Source organism: Rhipicephalus microplus, chromosome X (genome assembly GCF_043290135.1).
Source record: "Rhipicephalus microplus isolate Deutch F79 chromosome X, USDA_Rmic, whole genome shotgun sequence".
NCBI lineage: Eukaryota > Metazoa > Arthropoda > Arachnida > Ixodida > Ixodidae > Rhipicephalus > Rhipicephalus microplus.
The window spans coordinates 493,054,400-493,073,875 of NC_134710.1; the positions used below are offsets into that span (position 1 = coordinate 493,054,400).

Consider the following 19,476-nt stretch of genomic DNA (forward strand, 5'->3'; position numbering starts at 1 on the left):
TTTCAACGCATGCTGCACGTTTTCAGTAGGGCACTCCGCAGCGCAGCATAAATAATGCCGGACCAACTATCTTAGAATGGCCTGAGGTGAACGGCCAGATACCCTTTACGGATCGGGGCTTGTGTCGCCAACACAAATGTTCCTCGTCAAACCGCATTCGAATATCAAGAAACGGAAGCTCTCCTTTTTCAGGCAGCACATAGGGGAACTTAAGCTCATGGCCAGAACCCTTAAAGAAGTTTAATATGTCAGCTCTCATGCTACGCTGACTGTCGGTTTTTATTACAACAAGGAAATTATCAATATACCGAAAAATGCGGGAGGACATGTTCATCAATTTATCGGCAACGTCCTGTCGACTTGTGTGAGGAAAATATTACTTAAAACTGGTGCCTCCCTAGATCCGATGCAAACCCCAGATTTCTGGACATAAAAGCCCCCTTTCCACTCCACACACAATGACCGCAAGTAAAACGTCAACAATTCCCGAAAGCTTTCCAAGGAAACATGTTAACGAACTTAACTTCATTATTGTCCTCCACTACACATTACTTAACACTTAACACTCTGGAGAAGTTCAACATGCAGTTAGGAATAAAACGTGTCCTCAATGTTGATGCTGAAAACCGAACAAGAACCCGGGTTATTAGTTTTGAGAAAATCTACTACACCTTCAGAGTTCTTTACTACAAAATGGTCGACTACATTGAGGGCTTCCGGGTGCATCTGCAAGTAACACGACATGCAAGTCCTTTTTTCCGATACAATGGCTCTGAATGGAGAATTAAGTTTATGGGTTTTCACTGAGAAAAAACTTGCAAGTTTAATTCTTTTGCCTTTTTCACTCTACTGACAAGACCGGACAGACTCTTATCTTGCAGTATAGCAATAGCCTGCTATTTCACCTTCCCTGTTTTAACGTCCACTCTTCCGAAATTTTTTAGTACGGCTGTCTCAAAATTTTCATTGTAAACGCCCTCATTCATGACCACAAACATTCCTACCTTATCCGACAAACAAATCCTAGGCCCATTTCTCTGTAAAAATTCGACGACCAACTTGTCAGGGGAGAGCCTTCACCTAGCCAACGACGTTCGAGTGCATAGATCTATACAATCAGACACGCACCGTATCTGCTCGCCTCTAGGCACATACCAGGAAATGTTCCTTGAAAAAGCTACCTTTTCCGCCGGTGGAAGATTAGGTTCAAACGCGAACTTGGCTCCCAGTTTTAAAACCTTTTTAACGTCCTCCGAGATAGAACAATCACCAAGAAGACCCACTTCACCTTGGGCCAATCCTTTCTTACTCCTGGTTGGAAGTGTCGGTCGCACCTTGCCCCAAAAGAACTCGGTGATTCCCTTGGTCCCCTTGGTCACCTTTCCTCCTCCTTTTCATTGAAAAGGAGGGGGAAATGTGTATAAGCAAGCCGTCTGTGGCCCTTGGTGAAGATGTTCGGTACCTGGGTTCAGCGCTGCCATGTTAATGTGATTATTAGTTTGTTAGAGACCGTTGCGTATGTTTTTGGCAAGTAGAAACATGTGTTTTTTGTTTTTTATGGTTGTTATTCGCGTGTTGTTGATCAATGTGATTAGGCTTGTTTCGTACCCTGTTTGCTTTGATGAGCAGACGCCTTTGGTTTTCCACGTGACCGGGTCGAATGCTTGATATATGTGCGCGTATCTTTCAATAAAGTTTAGTTGCGAGTTCAGCACAGTCTCGTCTCTTCCTCGGTCCTTGTCTATATTTTCGCGCTGTTTTTACTTCCCAAGTATGAATCACCAACTATCCCAACTTTTGCTATTATCTCGAAAATACTTTACAAAAGAACCGTTATTTTGTTCATTTTCTTTTCGCTAGTATTAATTTATATACATTTGGTTTTTTGGTAAGTTACCCGATTCTCGGCCGATCTCTAGGGGTGGGTGGAGCCACGAGTTTAAGATCTACATCTACATGTGCCTATAAGATTTGTATTTTTTTATTGCAACACTGCTCTTTGTATGAATATCTGAGTAGTGAATACTTACTCCACAGAAGGTATATTTTTAGGAAAAAATATTTTGAGACCTCTCAAGCCAATAAACACTATAAGAAAAAGTCATAAATTCGCAAAATTATTTTTTTCTGTATTGAGACGCGATTCGCACTATTGGGTGTTCCAATTTAAAACTACCTTTACACATAAATCAAAAACAAATAGACAGTTCATTTTATATCGCACAATTTATTATGCCATTTTTTGTTTTAAGGAGAAAAGTTATTTTCGAACTTTTCCATTGCCGCCTCTCTTCTCATTTGGTCATACGGCAGTTGCTGTCTTTAAATTTTTTATGGGCATCAGTGGGAAACTTCAAAAATTATTTTCTTCCTTAAAAGAAAAAAATGTAGTGATAAACTTCGGCACATAAAAGTTGCTGTTTATTTTTCTTTCCAAATAAATTTGAAGGTGATTTTTGATTTGGACACTCGATGGTGCAAATCGCTTCTCAATATGAACAAAAATGGCTATTTGGTGTAATATATGATTTTTTTCTGATAAAATTTACCCCAGTGAGAGGTCTCAAAATATATTTTCCTCAAAATATGTCTTTTGTGAATTAAGTATTCAATACTCAGATATTCCTACAAAGTGCAGTATTGCAACAGAAAAAACTCCAAATATAAGACATTTTGGCTAAATTCTTGGAGACATATGTGCCAGTAAAAAGCCCTAATATCACTGACCTGCAAACACTTCACACGAGAACCTTTACGTAGATTGTAAACAAAGTTTGATATAGAAAAATGGAGCAGTACTTTTAAAATAAAGGTTTCCACGGACAACACCGAAACGACGTTCTGGCAAGTTCACAAGGTAACCACGTGACCAAAACGATTTTTTTCTCGGATATATTCTACCGTTTCACTGCTTTCAATGCAGTAAATCAGCACAATTTTTTCAAATGCATTTGAGACGGTCGCAAAAATAGCTGCGTAGTATGGTGCGGAATGATCTATTAGTAAATCAACCTTTTAGGTTGGAGACGTCTAGGTCATCTGTAGTTTATCATACAATTATGTTAACATTATGCGTCTGTACATAGTTTTCTACACGCACTGCTGTTAATTTTGTGGTAAACTGATAGTAATATTGGAAAAACAAAATAGTACATTGGTCACATAGCTTCGGATGAAACCTTTTGCATCAGAGGTATCTTGCTAAAATGTACAAGATATTTGGTTCATCCTATGAGTAACTTCCACCAGTGCTGCAACCCTTTAAATGAGGTCGTGAGCCTGAAACAGCTGCTTTCAGGTTGTGACGAAGAGTGCACTGCATTGTCGGCACCCAGTTCATCGTAATAGAAGTACCGCGCTGTTCTTTCAACATTTTTCATGTAGGACATGCACGACATTCAAGAAAGCATTTATGGCATGTAAGGTTTAACGTCCCAAAACCACCATATGAATTTGACAGACGCCGTAGTGAAGGAATCCGGAAATTTCGACCAGCTGGGGTTCTTTAACGTGCACCCGAATTTGAGTATACGGGCCTACAACATTTTCGCCTTCATCGGAAACGCAGCCACCGCAGCCGGGATTCGAGCCCACGATCTGCGGGTCAGCAGCCGAGCACTTTAGCCAATAGACCATCGCGGCTTGGCATCCAACAGAGCATTTTAAATATTAGGAACAATGAGAACCTCATTATGACGTATCCTATGTTAGAAAGCTCTAGCTTCTCCACTTCAGCTTTTCCACTGTTTACTTTTGCGTTTACGAGCGTCTTTGCATATTGGTGTACGTATTCAAGTGCCGTCACTGAGTCTACACCGTGGCTCCTCGAAAACCTCAGCAACTGTATGCTGTGGCGAAAAAGTACTTCTCTCTTCAAGCATGCACCCACAAAGATGTTTGAATATACCAGGACGCTCAAACTTCAGCCTTCATACAAGATTTCTTGCTTAGATAGAACACCTTAAAGATAATTGATTGATATGTGGGGTTTAACGTCCTAAAACCACAATATGATTATGAGAGACGCCGTAGTGGAGGGCTCCGGAAATTTTGACCACCTGGGGTTCTTTAACGTGCACCCAAATTTGAGCACACGGGCCTACAACATTTCCGCCTCCATCGGAAATGAACACCTTAAAGATAAGCCACTACAATGGGTCACATAAAAATTATATATACCAATTCAAACAAAACAGTAGCAATGCTTATCATTTAGCTTTAAGGGTCCTTTTGCAGGCGTGTACACATCACAGGTGTTCATCTACTGCCTGAAACTATCGCAAAGCATCGAGGAAGACCCAATGTGAGGGGATCAACAGCACTTATACAATGGCAACTGCTCCTGGAAACACAGCACTGTGTATTTTTGGAAGCTGACCTGCAAATTTCTTCTCCAGTTACATAAATTTGGAATACTGGATAATTTCATAATATGTCTTTCACAGGTTGCTTATCGGTCAGCAAAATTATTACTTGAGGCCACGAGTAAGGCTGACTACTCTCAGAAATCAATAAGACATGCTATTCTTATTCTTTGAGCGCATGCATAAGCAGCTCTTTCGCAGTTGAAAATTTCCTTTTAGTTTACGAAAATAGCCATGCAACAGATAATGTATCACAAGTAAGTAGAACAGGTGCTGACTAATCTCTGAACTGCTAGATATAAATACGTAATAATTAAAACGCACAAACTATTGCAGAAGATGCAAACAGGAATGTACGCATAGAGGGCCTAATAGTTGGATTAGTTTGGTTACATCCATAGGGACGAAACATGCGCATACAAAACGCATGAAACAGGCAAGGGCTGTTAGGTCTGCCTTCTTTCATACACAACCACCTATGTTGTCATACTCATTTTGTTTTTCGTGAGCGTGTTCTTTAGTGACTAGCTATGCCTACATCATTATCGTCTATGCTGTGTCAGTGTAGCAGAAAATTTTATGTGCGTGTGTGTTGAAACACTTTGGCTAATGTTTCATGTAACCAGAGCTATACACCAAATTATTTAAAATTATTCTATTCTACAATATTCTATGTGGCGCACTACAACGCTGCGAAAATGCCAAAAGATTGTGTGTGCTATAGAGTGTGGCTGCTTAAGCTCTTAACAAAGCAGATCAATATTTCTATAGCCTGATTATCTGCGATATACAAGTATAGATATAGATCAACATAACAAGGCATACAAAAGTGCGAATTGCTGGCCAAACAAGGTAAGTATAATTTCTCTGGTTAGCTGCGCAATTTCACACAAAACACATGTAATGGCGCTGCAAAGCACAAGCATCAAACGGGTACTGATACAAATTTTAAATATTTTTGAATTGTTGCTTTGAATAGCATACTTAATCGTTCTATAAACGCACCCCTAACTTAAGTCGTTGAAATCTATTTTTTTCTCCCGCGCAATAAACGCCCCCCACTTGTCCACTACAGTCCCGCCAACCGACAACTAGCCCTTCCTTGCCCATTGATCTGTTTCGTTTTTCTTATTATTATGCCGTCTATTTCGACCACCTCGGCTCACTCAGCCCCCTCCCTCCCTCCATTCGCTGCCAAGTGTCCTAATCTCTATCTGCGAATGTCATCTCCCCTGCTTTTTTTCTTTTTTATCCGTGCGTTACAGCGGGGTTCACGAACACTGCGAGTGTAGAGACATTGCAGCTCATCAGCACGCAGCGAGCGAAGGTCACGTAACTGCCCGCGCCAAGAGACAATAACTTCTTGCAAATACAAGTATATCGGGCAACTCAGGAGTTGGCCACACGCGATTCTGCACTTCGTTGTTTGCAAACAGAAAAGCTTACCTTTTCTTCAATAGAACCAAATTCAAAAGCATTTTCCATGTAGCTTTCAGCGTACACTTCGTTGAATGCTTGATCGGAAACACTCAGCTTGCAGTGTGCACAAGCTTCAACAAAAGCTGTTGCCAGAGGACACGTAGTCCGCCGCACCGAATTCGTTGTTCAGTACTTCCCGACGCGCCACAGATTCGGAGATTGCAGTGACCCGTACTATATTCTCTGTATGCGCAAGATACACCGTGGAAGTAGTATAAGTACACATCCAGGACAAAGTAAGTGAATCGTAAAGCAATTTGCCACCGTCAGCCTGCTGAAAACACGCCCACGACATGTTACCAATGTTAGCACACAATTCAAAGTCGGCCTCTTGACGATGACAATGCACAGTTCCCCCCTCGAGACCTCGAGACCAAAACCGAAATTAATAACAGGACAAGTTTGTGATTAAATTTCTAAGCTATGTTAAGCCACGGAAATATAGTGTAATATTTTATGCTTGACAACATATTTATTTGCTAGCGGAGTTCCAAAGTCTGTTTGCCGCTGACGTGTGCAGGTGACAAATGCGTAGCATTCGAGGTGGAATTTTTTTTTGCCAAGTGAGGCGTCAATCCGGCGTTGTTTTGACAATTTTGAGTTCGAATTTTTTTACGTGTGAATCATATAGATATCAATAAGGAGTTAAAGCGAAGGGTGGCGTGGAAATTGTTTCGTATTTGACACATCTCTGCCCCTTTTTATGTTCGTTTGAGGTGCTTTTTTATTCAAAATGGGCAAATATGTAACCGAAAGAAGCTGAACTAACGCTGCCTTGGAATATAATTGCTATCAACTTTCTTCTAGAACAGTAATATATATATATATATATATATATATATATATATATATATATATATATATATATATATATATATATATATATATATATATATATATATATATATATATATATATATATATATATATATATATATATATAATGTTTTATTATTACTGTTTTAGAGGAAAGTTGAAAGTAATTATGAGCCAGCTCAGGGTCATTTGTGCTACTTTAGGGTCAGAATTTGGCCCATTCAAAAAAAAAAACTCCCGAATTTGGATCCGCACGTATCCACAGGCAAAAATGTACATACAGATGGGCCAGGCGCCAGTATTTCCTCTTTCTATCATCCTCTATGCATAAATCCTAGCAACCCCCTGCTGTGCTATCAGCGTTTTTAAAAATAACATTCTGCTATTCAGCAAGAACCTTGGGAGTATGATTTTCTTACCTACAAAGTATGAATGAAGCTTGCTTTTATTCCAATCAATCAATCAATCCATCCATCAATCAATCAATCAATGTTTCTTTATCAGCGTCAGAAATGTACATTGTTAGTAAGTATGCAGAAGGAGGTCACAAGGTAGTAAACCGCAGGCGGGACCTCCTATGTGAATACAAAAGAGCTAAAATACGAATAACAAAAGAGCAAGTCAAAAGAACAATTCGAACGTTTTTGCAAACAAAGCAAGATATCGAAAATTTAAAAAAAGGAGCAGTTATAGGTTAAATGGGCACTTTTTTCAATTTTGTCTCAAAAACATGAATGCGCTATAAGTCTTTCATATCATGTGATAAAGAATTTCATATTGCAATTGATGAAAAAAGAATGCTCATTTTTCTATACTTAGCGCGAACTTTAGGTAATAACAGGTTATGGGTGACCGCGAATCTAGTTTTATTTGAAATATTTAACACGGCAATAGAAAATAGGTCGATAGTGAGGGTGCGGTGGAAATTTTGGAAAAACAAAACACACATTATAAACGTAAGTTTGTGAGATGGGTAATACGTCAAGCCGGCAAAATATCGCATGTGATGGCGTTTGACGTGAAGCAAAAGTTATGAGTCGCATTGCATTGTTTTTGCAATACCTCTGACGGCCAAATGTGCACTGGATATGAATTACCCTATGGTGTGATGCAATAACTGAAATAACTGTGTATGAATGCATAATACAATGCCTTGAGAGTTTTTATGATAAAACGCATTTGTGACTTGACTGATACCGTATAAAATCTTTTTACAAACAGAATCAATGTGTTGGGGAAATTTCAGATGTGTGTTTATAACTCCTAAAAATGATGTATGATCACTGAAAGAAATAACTACTGTGTTCACAAAAAGGAGAGGAATGAATGCTAGTATTTTGTTTGCTGAATGAAAGAGCATAAAACAGGTTTTCGAAACATTAATCAATAATTTATATAGTTGCACAAGTCAGCAAGACACTTAGGGTCAATTTGTATTCTTGACACGAGAGTCACTAAACCCAAGTGATGAGAAAAGAGAGCCGTGTCATCAGCATAAAATAAACAACAAAAATCATTAAGGCAACGTGGTAAATCAATTATGAATATTAAAATAATAATGGACCAAAAATTAAACCTTGCGGAACACCTCTGGTAATGTGGTTGGGACTGGGTGCAAAATTTTTGACCGAGACTACCTAAAACATATTAAGAAGAAAGCTCTGTAAAAGTGTTAATGCGGGACAAGTTATGTCATGGTACTCAAGTTTACGAAATAGGATGAAATGATCAATGCTACAACTGCTTTAGTAAAGTCGACGAAGACAGATCCTGCGATGTTACTATTATCAATGAATTATCTGATTTTTCAGTGAAAAAAGCTTTTGCAGTATCAGTGAAAAGACCAAGCCTAAAACCAAACTGACAAGAAGAAATCATGGTAAATTTGCTTAAATATTTAGGTATTCTTATTTCGATTAGTTTTTCCAAAATTTTATTCAGAAAGTAAAAGACAGATATGGGCCTGTAATTGCACGTGCTGAGGGGATTGCCTTTTTTAGGTACTGGCACTACCTTTGAAACTTTTAATTTCTCCAGGACAACACCGTTTTTCAAACAGCGATTAAAATGTGGCCTAATATAGGCGCTACAAGGGATCTTGTAAGTTTAATGTGGTTTGAGTGGATGTTGTCTAACCCAGCTTCTTTAGCTTTTAATCCTGAAATAATTGAGGAAATTTCAGAAGCACAAGAAGGAAAAAGAAACATTGACTGAGGTCTGTGAGAAAACGAAGGCACATAGTCTGAGGAGGAGAGGACTGCAAGGCTAGTGGAAAAGTGTACATTTAGGACGTTGGCCACGTCGCTGGCCGCAGTGAGGGACAAGTTGTTGACACGAATAGAGATACTTTTTCTGCGCGAATGAGTGGAATTTAAAAATTATTTTAAAAGCTGCCATTTTTTCTCTCAGTTATGTGCACAAGTCTGTAGTCTCCGCACATAATAACTTTGTATCACGTTTCTTAAAATTGTAGCCAAAGTGCTGCAGTCAGTTTTATAGCGTGATTTGAAGCGCTAATGAAAAGGCTGACGTTTCACCTTTTATATAAGTTCTCTTTTTTGCGAAGAGATCATATCAGTGATTCTGATAACCAAGAGCACCGTGAGGCAAAGTAGCGTCTGTTAGATGATTGCAATGTAGTTGAACGCTCAACTGCTGAATAAAGAGCGTCGTAGAACCTGGTCAAGGCTTCTTCAGGATTATTCGTGGCATACACACTGGACCAACCTTCATCGGCAATGAGCATGTAGTACTTGTCTTAATCAAAGCAATACCTTTGACGTATCACGTTGCTACAAGTGATGACCTGTTCAGAATGTAGGAATACAGGAAAGTGATCTGTGATGTCACTCTCAATGACACCAGCATGACTGACGTCATCAATGTTTGTGAGGATTTTATCGATTGATGACTGTGAGCCATTTTCAAAACAGCGTGTTGGTACAGATATTAGCGATTTAAACCCGAAACTATAAAAAGAAGTCGTATACTCCAGAGCCGAATGGTTAGAGGAATCTAGTAAATCAAGGTTCATATCGCCCATAATTGCTATATTCTTGCGCGCAGCAGTAAGTTTATCAAGCAAGTGATTAAGGGCATTACAAAATCCAGAGTGGTCACTGGAAAGGGATCGATAGACAGTAGCAAGAATAGTTTTTCGTTGATTTTGACAAAAACCCGGCAGATCAATTTCCAGGCAAAGAAATTCACATTTCGCCCCATTTAAATATAAATCACTGTGCCTTTTATAACTGTGCCTTTTATACAGAATGTTATTTGATATAAAATTGGCAGAGCAACCATGATGATCATCAGTTCGGTGAGAATACCTGCTCTTATAACTGGGAAAGCCATTAAAGTCACCATGACCAAGTGATAGCCAAGTTTCGCAGCAAAAGATAGCCGAGAACTGATGATTAGGGTAAGCTAGCAGAAAGGTAATACTGTCATGGTTCTTAAGAAGGCTACGAGCATTGGAATTGATTGAAGAAAAACCCTAGTTCTCCGAAGAAATGTTACTAAAATCTCCCGGAAGGAAATAAGCTATTGTTTTCTTTTTTTCAAGCTTATTGTTCTTTCACGCCTATGCATTGAACACATGCAGATCAACATCACTGACCGTTCTGTGCACCACACCATCAATAGTTTCTCTTGCCCTCATAAAACAATTGTCAGTCCACAGAAAAGCCCACTTCATTTGTTTCTTGAGAGCAAGTGTTTTAAAAACAGCCGCTTACTATCAGTCATCAGGTGCGGATTAACGCATATTGGCTTTTCCTGCGCTGCCGAAAACCGAGCAAGTCCGTTTTTGGGCGCGACTTCGGAGCCTTCTTCAGAAACTAGGTGCGCTGGTCGTGCGAGCAGAAGAGCACAATGATGTTTTTGTTATTTGTGTCGCGTGTTGGTAATCTGTGTACAGTATCGTTGTCCTCAGGTTTAATAGGGCAACTGACCTTTGCACCGAGAAGCTTAACAATGTTTCTGCAGTTTTCGCCTTGCGTTGTTGGAACACCTCTGATTTCCAAATTATTGAGGCGGGAGTACTGTTTCAAATGTCTTATCTTTTGCAGCAGCATCTGATTATTTTCTTTCAGATGCTTGTTTCCAGATATAAGGCCACTGTTTCCGACTTCTCAGCTTCAAACTTACCGCTCATGAAATCTTTGGCTTTCTTGACGTCATCATCCTCAGATTGCAGTTTGTTCACAATTTCAGGATGAGACCCACTCACTGCAGATTTTACTGATTCCAACGTGTTATGAGCGGTAGCTAATATTCTTTCACTTGGCACCCTTAAGTCCTCAAACTCTTTCGAATGTGATAAAACGGTAGGATCCAAATCGAAACGAGCGATCAGAGCAGTGCAGTTAGGGGAAAAAATAAAACGTAAGAATGATGCACTTGAATCACCTGCGTAGGAATGGCAGACGGATTAGAAGGTCGAAATACAGCAGTCTGCAGGCTCTGATTGCTCGCTCAAATGATGCTGCTGGATGCCCATGGGGCAGCTTAAGTATCCTGAATACAGGCACGGCAGCGACCCCTGTAGCGGAGACAGCAGATAGCAGTAGTTGATGGAATCCAGTTGCTTGCCAAACACGTATTGAAGCTTCCGGATTGCAGATTCACCAAGAAGGCGATATGCAACCAACCCGTAAATACAGCAGGGAGGCCTTTGTAGGAAAGGCAGTCGGATTAGAAGATCAAAATTCAGCAGTCCGCAAACTCTGATCACTCGCTCAAATGATGATCGCTCGCTAAATGAAGTCTTAAATCTCGCGCGAGCATACGAATGTGTCATTATCAGCGCATTGTAATGCCATAGTAAGAACAGTCAATTACAATGCTGCGATTGATTGATATGTGGGGCTGAACATCCCAAAACCACTATATGATTATGAGAGACGCCGTAGTGGAGGGCTCCGGAAATTCGGACTTCCTGGGGTTCTTTAACATGCACCCAAATCTTAGCACACGGGCTTACAACATTTCCGCCTCAATCGGACATGCAGCCGCCGCAGCCGAGATTCGATCCCGTGACCTGCAGGTTAGTAGCCGAACAATGCTGCGATTAGTGAACTGATCTCCCCCCTTTTGGCACGGGTACAGCGCGCTAGTGTCGTCTGGGATTGTTCACGTGTATAATAAGCAACGCGCAAACGTTCCTATAAAAGAAAAAGAGAGCAGTTAGTGGGCAGAGTGGTGCGTCCCATTGGAAGAGTTCACTCGTGCGTAGCGGATGTGCACCAAGCTTGTCCAGTGGTGCAGGATGCTTGCACAGCAGCTGCATCAGAGTGCCCTCAGCCAGTTCAATGTAGAGGTGCCTAGTTTCCTGGCAATACGAACGCTGCCTAAAGTGAATTTGAGCTGATCCAAGAATATAGGTCTAATTATAACTCACTGAATAAATCAGTGACTCGTGGATTGATAAGATACTTCTGTGTGATGAAATATGTGGACCTATTGCAAAAAAAACAGGTGCTCTGGTGAGAAAAACTTTGTGTGATTTCATTTGAAAAAGCGCGCACGATGGCCTGTCGAAAAACGTGGGTGATCGTTTCATGTTATGTTTCAGCGCAACATAATCTCTTTCGCCGATGTCTGTGTGAGAATTAGTGATGAATAGATATGAACGGCACCAAAATATTTGTTAGTCCGAATCCCAAAAAGCCAACCCATGAATGAAGTTGCTGAACAACTGAGGAATCTTCTGAGTGTTGTAAATGGGGGTGGTATTCAAGTATTTTATATAGCACAATATTGTTTATCGATTGAAACGTGAAGTGAGAAAGAATGGCGAAGCAATCATCTTTTCACCAAAAGTTTGCCATGCACTTTTAGTGCATCAATTCAGATGTGATATGTATTGATGTTGTGAACTATATACATATATGATGAGTATAAGATTCAAGGAAATATTCTCGGGAGTAATTTGTTAACATACACCTCTAGTACACTTAAAATAACAAATGGGTGTACAAAGGGTGTACATGCGTAAATTACACCCGTTTGCATAATTTTGGCAGAAATAATAGGTGTAAAATAGGTGATTTCTTCAAAATCTACCCTCAAAGTTGTGAAATAGTTCATGGTGTATATGAAGAATGTTGATACTAAATGAAAGAAGCGAACTCGAAAATTATCAAAAACGTATTTACACAGCAGCAGAATAGCAAGCTTAAAGAAAACATACGTTAAAAAGAAGGTGAAGGAAACAGAGAGGGACATGTGGAATATTGGAAGACTTACGAAATCATCACTGGAGACCTACCGAACGATCAAGCAGGGAATTTCAAATAAACATATCTACAATTATTCTCGGAGTAGTTATTTCCTGTATGAAGCCAAGCGGGAGTGTTGCGGACCAAGATGGGCAGAGCCGAATACGAAGGCACAGACACGTTATGCCGTGCGTGTGGAGAGGAGGAGGAAACGGCTGAACATTTGATATTTTTCTGTAAAGGGCTCCACATAACAGTTCAAAACAATGACGCACATTTTTCAAGGCATCAAGTATTAGGAACAGTGAAAGAAAAATAGACTTTAAACATGTAGAAACAACCACGGTAATTGATTGGTGGCTACAATCAAGGCACGAGTGAAATTAAATTCTTCAACATCTAGTGATAGTACTTAACTAGGTGGCTAGGTGGCGTGAGTCAACGCCCGATCTAAAGGGCACAGCCGGATACATCCATCCATTCATTCATCCAGCCACGGTGCCACACGCCTGACGGAAGGTGTTTCGCGACGTACGTGACGAAGTTATGACATTACTAACATCATGACCAGCGATTCATATTCGTCAAGCAATATTACCTCCTTATACTAACTTTGGTTTACCTCATCCTAGAGGGTGATCACAAGAGCACCCGGATCTAGATAGATAGATAGATAGATAGATAGATAGATAGATAGATAGATAGATAGATAGATAGATAGATAGATAGATAGATAGATAGATAGATAGATAGATAGATAGATAGATAGATAGATAGATAGATGGATAGATAGATAGATAGATAGATAGATAGATAGATATATAGATAGATAGATAGATAGATAGATAGATAGATAGATAGATAGATAGATAGATAGATAGATAGATAGACAGACAGACAGACAGACAGACAGACAGACAGACAGACGCTCCAAGTGCCTCCTCAGTGCAAAGAAATGCCTCGCATATAATAATGGCCGAAAAAAACAGTATATCCACGCAGTGAATGATTACTGAGACGAAGCTTCAGAGGGTTTCATTGGTAAACCTTAAATTGTCCGTTCGTTCGCTTGCTGCGTCTGTCTATACATTCATTCATCTGCCCGTCCGTTCCCCTGTCTGTCTGTCTGTCTGTCTGTCTGTCTGTCTGTCTGTCTGTCTGTCTGTCTGTCTGTCTGTCCGTACGTCCGTATGTCCGTCCGTCTGTCTGTCTGTCTGTGTGTCTGTCAGTGTGTCCGTCTGACTGTCCATCCGTACGTCCGCCTATCGGTCTCTATTGCCGTGCGTCTGTCTGACTGGTGATGTCAGTTTTTTCTCAACGCTGTCGCGTTAAATTACAAATGTGCTCACCGTTCTTTGGTTCATATAAACTGTCAATCAGCTATGGCACATACCTGCTCGCTTGTTGGAGACAAGCTACAGTTGTATGCAGGTATGTGCCAGACAGTTCTGGCCGAAAGGGTTTTATGACGCAAGTGACAAAACTGCCGTATTTATTTATTTCATTTATTTATTTACAATACCTCAAAGGTCCCAATGAAGGGGTTTTACATGAAGTGGCGGGCTACTACAATAGATTCAAGGGGTAGATGTTCGATCGCAGCTTTGAAGTTGATACTATAGTGGTGCACAACGTGAGGTGGTAGGCAATTCCCGTCTTGTGCGGTCTTGACAAAAAAGGATGAAAGGTGCGCAGTGGTGTGAGCACTTGGCGGGTTAACAGCTTTCTCGGGATCAATTCGGTCTGAATCACGATGGGCTGGCTTGATAATAGGAGTACGAGGTGATCTATAATATAACTTGAAAAACAGGCACAGACAAGCAACACAGTGGTGTAACGAAAGAGTGGCGAGGTTAGCACGAGATTTAAGTTCGGTTACGTTTGACTGATATGAACATTCTGAAGAGATGAATCTTGCCGCCAGGCTTCGAACTGTTTCAAGTACTCAAGTCTTGTTGCATTGATGAGGGTCCGAAACAGCGCAAGGGTATTCAAATGTAATCGACAACCTTAAATTCTCGAGTTCCCCTGGCCCAGACCATATACCCGCTGAAATTCTGAAAAGCACAAAACTATTATCCAGTCTTATTCTACAATTTATTTTTAACCAATCCCTTGACACTGGTTTTTATTCCTAAAGACGGGAAGATAAGTAAAGTCACCCCCATGCCCAAATCAGGAAGCCCTTCAGACCCCTCAAACTATCGTCCTATTTCGTTAACATGCATTGCCTGCAAGCTGCTAGAACACGTAAGCTATTCCCACATTGCAACTCATCTGGACCAAAATTTCTTCTCTTTTTCTAACCAGCACGGATTCCGGCGTGGACTGTCGTGCGAGACACAGCTGTACGAATTTTCTACTGACCTTCATTTTAACCTAGACTCCTCTTTTCAAACAGACGTAATATACCTCGACTTTTCCAAAGCTTTCGACCGTGTTCCCTACCGCCGTCTAATAAGTAAACTTTCTTGTCTCAGTATAGACACCTTAGCCCTATCTTGCATTAAAAATTTTCTAACCGGTCGTGTTCAATATACTGTTGTCACGAATAACGAATCAACCCGTGTTGATGTAGTTTCCGGTAAACTGCAAGGTTCCGTTCTTGGGCCTCTTTTGTTTAAAATCTTATTAATGATATTTCAGACAAAATTTCATCCATCATCCGCCTTTTTGCAAACTATTGTGTGTTTTACCATTGAATCTCATGTTGCACTGACCAAATTACACTCCAGAATGACTTGTCTAACATACATAGGTGGTGTTCGCGGTGGCTATTGCAGCTTAATACACAAAAATGTAAATTCATGCAAGTTTCACGCAAGCGCACTAACTTTTCCTTTCAGTATTCTGTGAACTTCCAACCCTTAACCCAGGTCAACTCCTATCGTTATCTTGGCGTAATAATAACAAGTAAACTAACATGGTCCGAACACATCGAACAACTAGTTACCGCTACAGCAAAATCACTTGGCTACATTAAAAGATCGCTTACGTCCTGCCCACCGCAAATCCAAAAATTAGCTTACGAAACCTTTACGTGTACTAAACTTGACTATGCTTCTGCTATTTGGAATCCTCACCGAAAATACCTAATGGACGCATTAGAAGCAATTCAAAATCGCGCTGCCAGATTCATCACCTCACAATAGAGTTCTCGCCTAAGTATTACCAGTATCAAACTATCCCTCAACCTCCGCCCTCTAGAAATTCACCAAAAAATCACTCGGCTCTGCCTTCTGCACAAACTATACCATAATTTCTCGTCGCAACGCAATACCGTTCTTCTACCTCCCGCCCGTTCATCGCGTCACCTCTTTAACTCCCTATGCTTACAGCGCTTACATGATTCAACTAACGCTTTCAATAAATCATTTTTACCTACTGACATTGAAGACTGGAATAACCTGCCTGAATCTTTAGTGCACGAACAAAACCCCTTAAAATTTAAACAGCTAATCACAAACCACTTGATGTGTTAGTTAATTTACAATTGTTGCCGTTTTCTTCCACGTATATATATATTTTTCTTTCTGTTGACACTGTTTTTTTATCATGTAGTTCACTTTCGATTTTTCTTTGTACCATTGACAATCATGCATCTGTTGAATTGTGTTTTTGCCTCCCCCTTATGTTATACCCCGCAAGGGGCCTTTAAGGGTTCAATAATTGATAATGATGATGAAGTTTTCCTCGGATTAGTGTCTGATAACCGAGTAGTTTGAGAGAAGCAGAAGCTAGATGCAGGTTTCGGCACAGGCAGCCAAGAGCATGGTTTGCTTCGTTAGTAATGTGCCTTATGTGAAGTGACCGTGTTAAATAAGAACAAAAATGTACACCTAGATACTTGTATTTAGTTACACATGAAATTTGAGTGTTTTTTAAGAAGTATGCGGGAGATGAATAAGACTATCCACGACGAGAAGAGACTAAGGACCTTTTGTTTTTGTAAAGGGCCATTAACCATGTTTTGCACCAGATTTCAGTTTTATGAAAGTCAGATTGATGTTAATGAACACCTGATGTGTTGTTAGTTGTTAACTGGGCAATAAATGACACAGTTATCGGCGAAAAGTCAGATGTTAAAGCAGATATTGTTTGTCAAGTGAATATATATATATATATATATATATATATATATATATATATATATATATATATATATATATGATCATAAGAAGGTCCTAAAACCGTGCCTTGAGGTACGCCTGAAATGACGGGGCGTAAAGATGGAGAAAGATTACTAGCGTGAACGAACTGCTAGCGGTTATTTGAAAAGTCACAAATCCAACGCAAAAATAATGGGTCAAGGTTGAGACAGGAAAGTTTTAAGAACAAGCGTTTATGAGGAACTTTGTCAAAAGCTTTCTCAAAGTCTGAAAACAGTGCGTCTATGGGTATGGTTGCATCAATGCTAGAGGTAACGTCGTTAGTAAACAGAGCTAGTTGAGTGTCACATGAAACACCTTGTTGAAAGCCATGTTGGTTTGATGAAAAAAAAATGAAGAGGCACGAGAAAGTTGGTAATGTGGGAATAGATTACGTGTTCCGTGATTTTAGAGCATACACTTGTGAGCAAAATCGAACGATAGTTCTTGGGTGAGTGCGAGTTACCTTTCTTCGGAATTGAAATGACCTTGCCTACCTTTCAATCTTGAGGCAGCACTGTCAATTAGAGTGGTTGCTGATAAATGAAAAACAAAATCACACTTGTTACAAGTTTCTTTTCTTCAATTTTTTGTGTTAATTACATCTATATCCATTGACGAAGTGAGGTTTGATTTAATTGATATGTAAGGTTTTACGTCCCAAAACCACCATATCTTTAGGAGAGACAGCGTCGTAGAGCGCTCCGGAAAGTTAGACCATCTGGCGTTCTCTAACGTGCACCCAAATCTGAGCCCACGGGCCTACAACATTTACGCCTCTATCGAAAATGCAGCCTCCACAGCCGGGATGCAATCCCGTGACCTGCAGTTCAGCAGCCGAGTACCTTAGCCACTAGACCACCACGACGGGGCAATGAAGTGAGCTTTGATGAGTTGAATATTTTGGAAATACCCTTGACGTGAAATATAATTATGGGTATGGTTGGGTGGCATACAGAAAGGGCATGGGGAAGGTCACTGTTCAGTTCTACGGTGAATACAGGAATAAAGGTTTCAATTATAATTTGCGCAGCATAGTGTTCAGGAATTGAAACATTTTGTTCGTCTCGTAGTGTAATTTTTGATGAAGGGGCGATAGATTATGGGTTAACTGTTTTCCAATACTGCTTAGGATTTTTGCTTAGTATATCAAGTAAGGCGGAAAAATAGAAAGAACGCTTGGATTTAGCTGCGAGAGGATCAAAAATCCTTTTGGTTGGCTTCTATTTTTCTCATGCGTACGGGGTGTACGAGTGCTTTGCGAAGCGAAACTGACGTATTTTTTATTATAAGATGTTTTAGTGAGGCGTTGAACCATGGGGTTGTTGACCTCATGGTCAAGGTGGCAGAGGGTACGTAAACTTTTATAAGGAGGTCTAGTTTGGTTTTAAACAAGTGCAAGTTTTTTTCGACAGTGCGCATAAAAAATTGGTCAGAAAGAATTGAGAGAGAGCTGCTAGTTCATTGTTTATAACTGCGTAGTTGCATGCCCTCATCGTATATTGTTATTGTTCTCTTTATTTTCTTGGGATTAGGTAAGTAGCACTGAAAGGTTGTGTGAAGCCGAGTGAACGCTAATGGCAGATAAATGTGACACGGTACTGAAGCTATGAGAATGAGACGTAAGCCATAGGTCTAGAATTGTGAATGAGAGTTCTGTTTGTCGCGTAGGTTTAGAGATAAGTTCCGATAGACCAAATATCAAAGAAGAGTTTAGGAGTTCACTTTCATCGTTGCGTTTTGATGCAGTTAGTGTTACATTTCATCATGGTATTCGAGGGAAATTGAAATTACAATATAACATAGGTGGCACGTTTGAAAAAGCAGTTGTGACAGAATAGATGACATCATGGAAAAGATTTGTGAAAGATACATCTGCATCAGGTAGGAGGTAACACACTCCGATTACAACAGGTGGATTATACGCTTGGAAAAGCACAAAAAATGATTTTTATGGACAGGGTACATCAACAATGGTGCGCTGCTTGCTGTTATGGGCGGCTATCATGACACCACCACCACGTTTGTTTTCTCGGTCGTGCCGAAAAATGACGAAATTAGGGAAGCAGCGCTGTAGTTCGGTGCTTGAAACAGATGAATTCAACCAAATTTTGGTAAGAAATTTTAAACAGCAGTCAGTGGTATCTGCTATGTGTGAAAGTGAGTCGCGTTTGGACATGATACTTCCTATGTTCGTGTTTACGAAACACCAAGCTGTTCCGGAAGATTCTTGCTGAGAAGAGTAATGTGATTGCTACCGTGGCTGTCGAATGACCTTCTGCTCAATAGAATCATAGAAGTAAATAGTGTTATCGAGTATAAGTATATCATAACAGAGCTTGAAAGTCTTTGTTGATTTCTACCAAATTCCTCTAGCTTTTTATGAGCAAAGTGAGTAGCTAGCGAGAAGTCAGCTGTGATCTTAAAGTTGGTGCGCTTGAGTCGCGC

The 19,476-nt window shown here is 40.1% G+C and overlaps 1 protein-coding gene across 3 annotated transcripts in view; it reads left to right on the forward strand.

Annotated features, from left to right (window-relative positions):
* LOC119161647 (low choriolytic enzyme) overlaps positions 1-19,476 on the forward strand; it is a 1,178,895-nt gene that overhangs the window by 1,045,361 nt on the left and 114,058 nt on the right. The window lies entirely within an intron of this gene.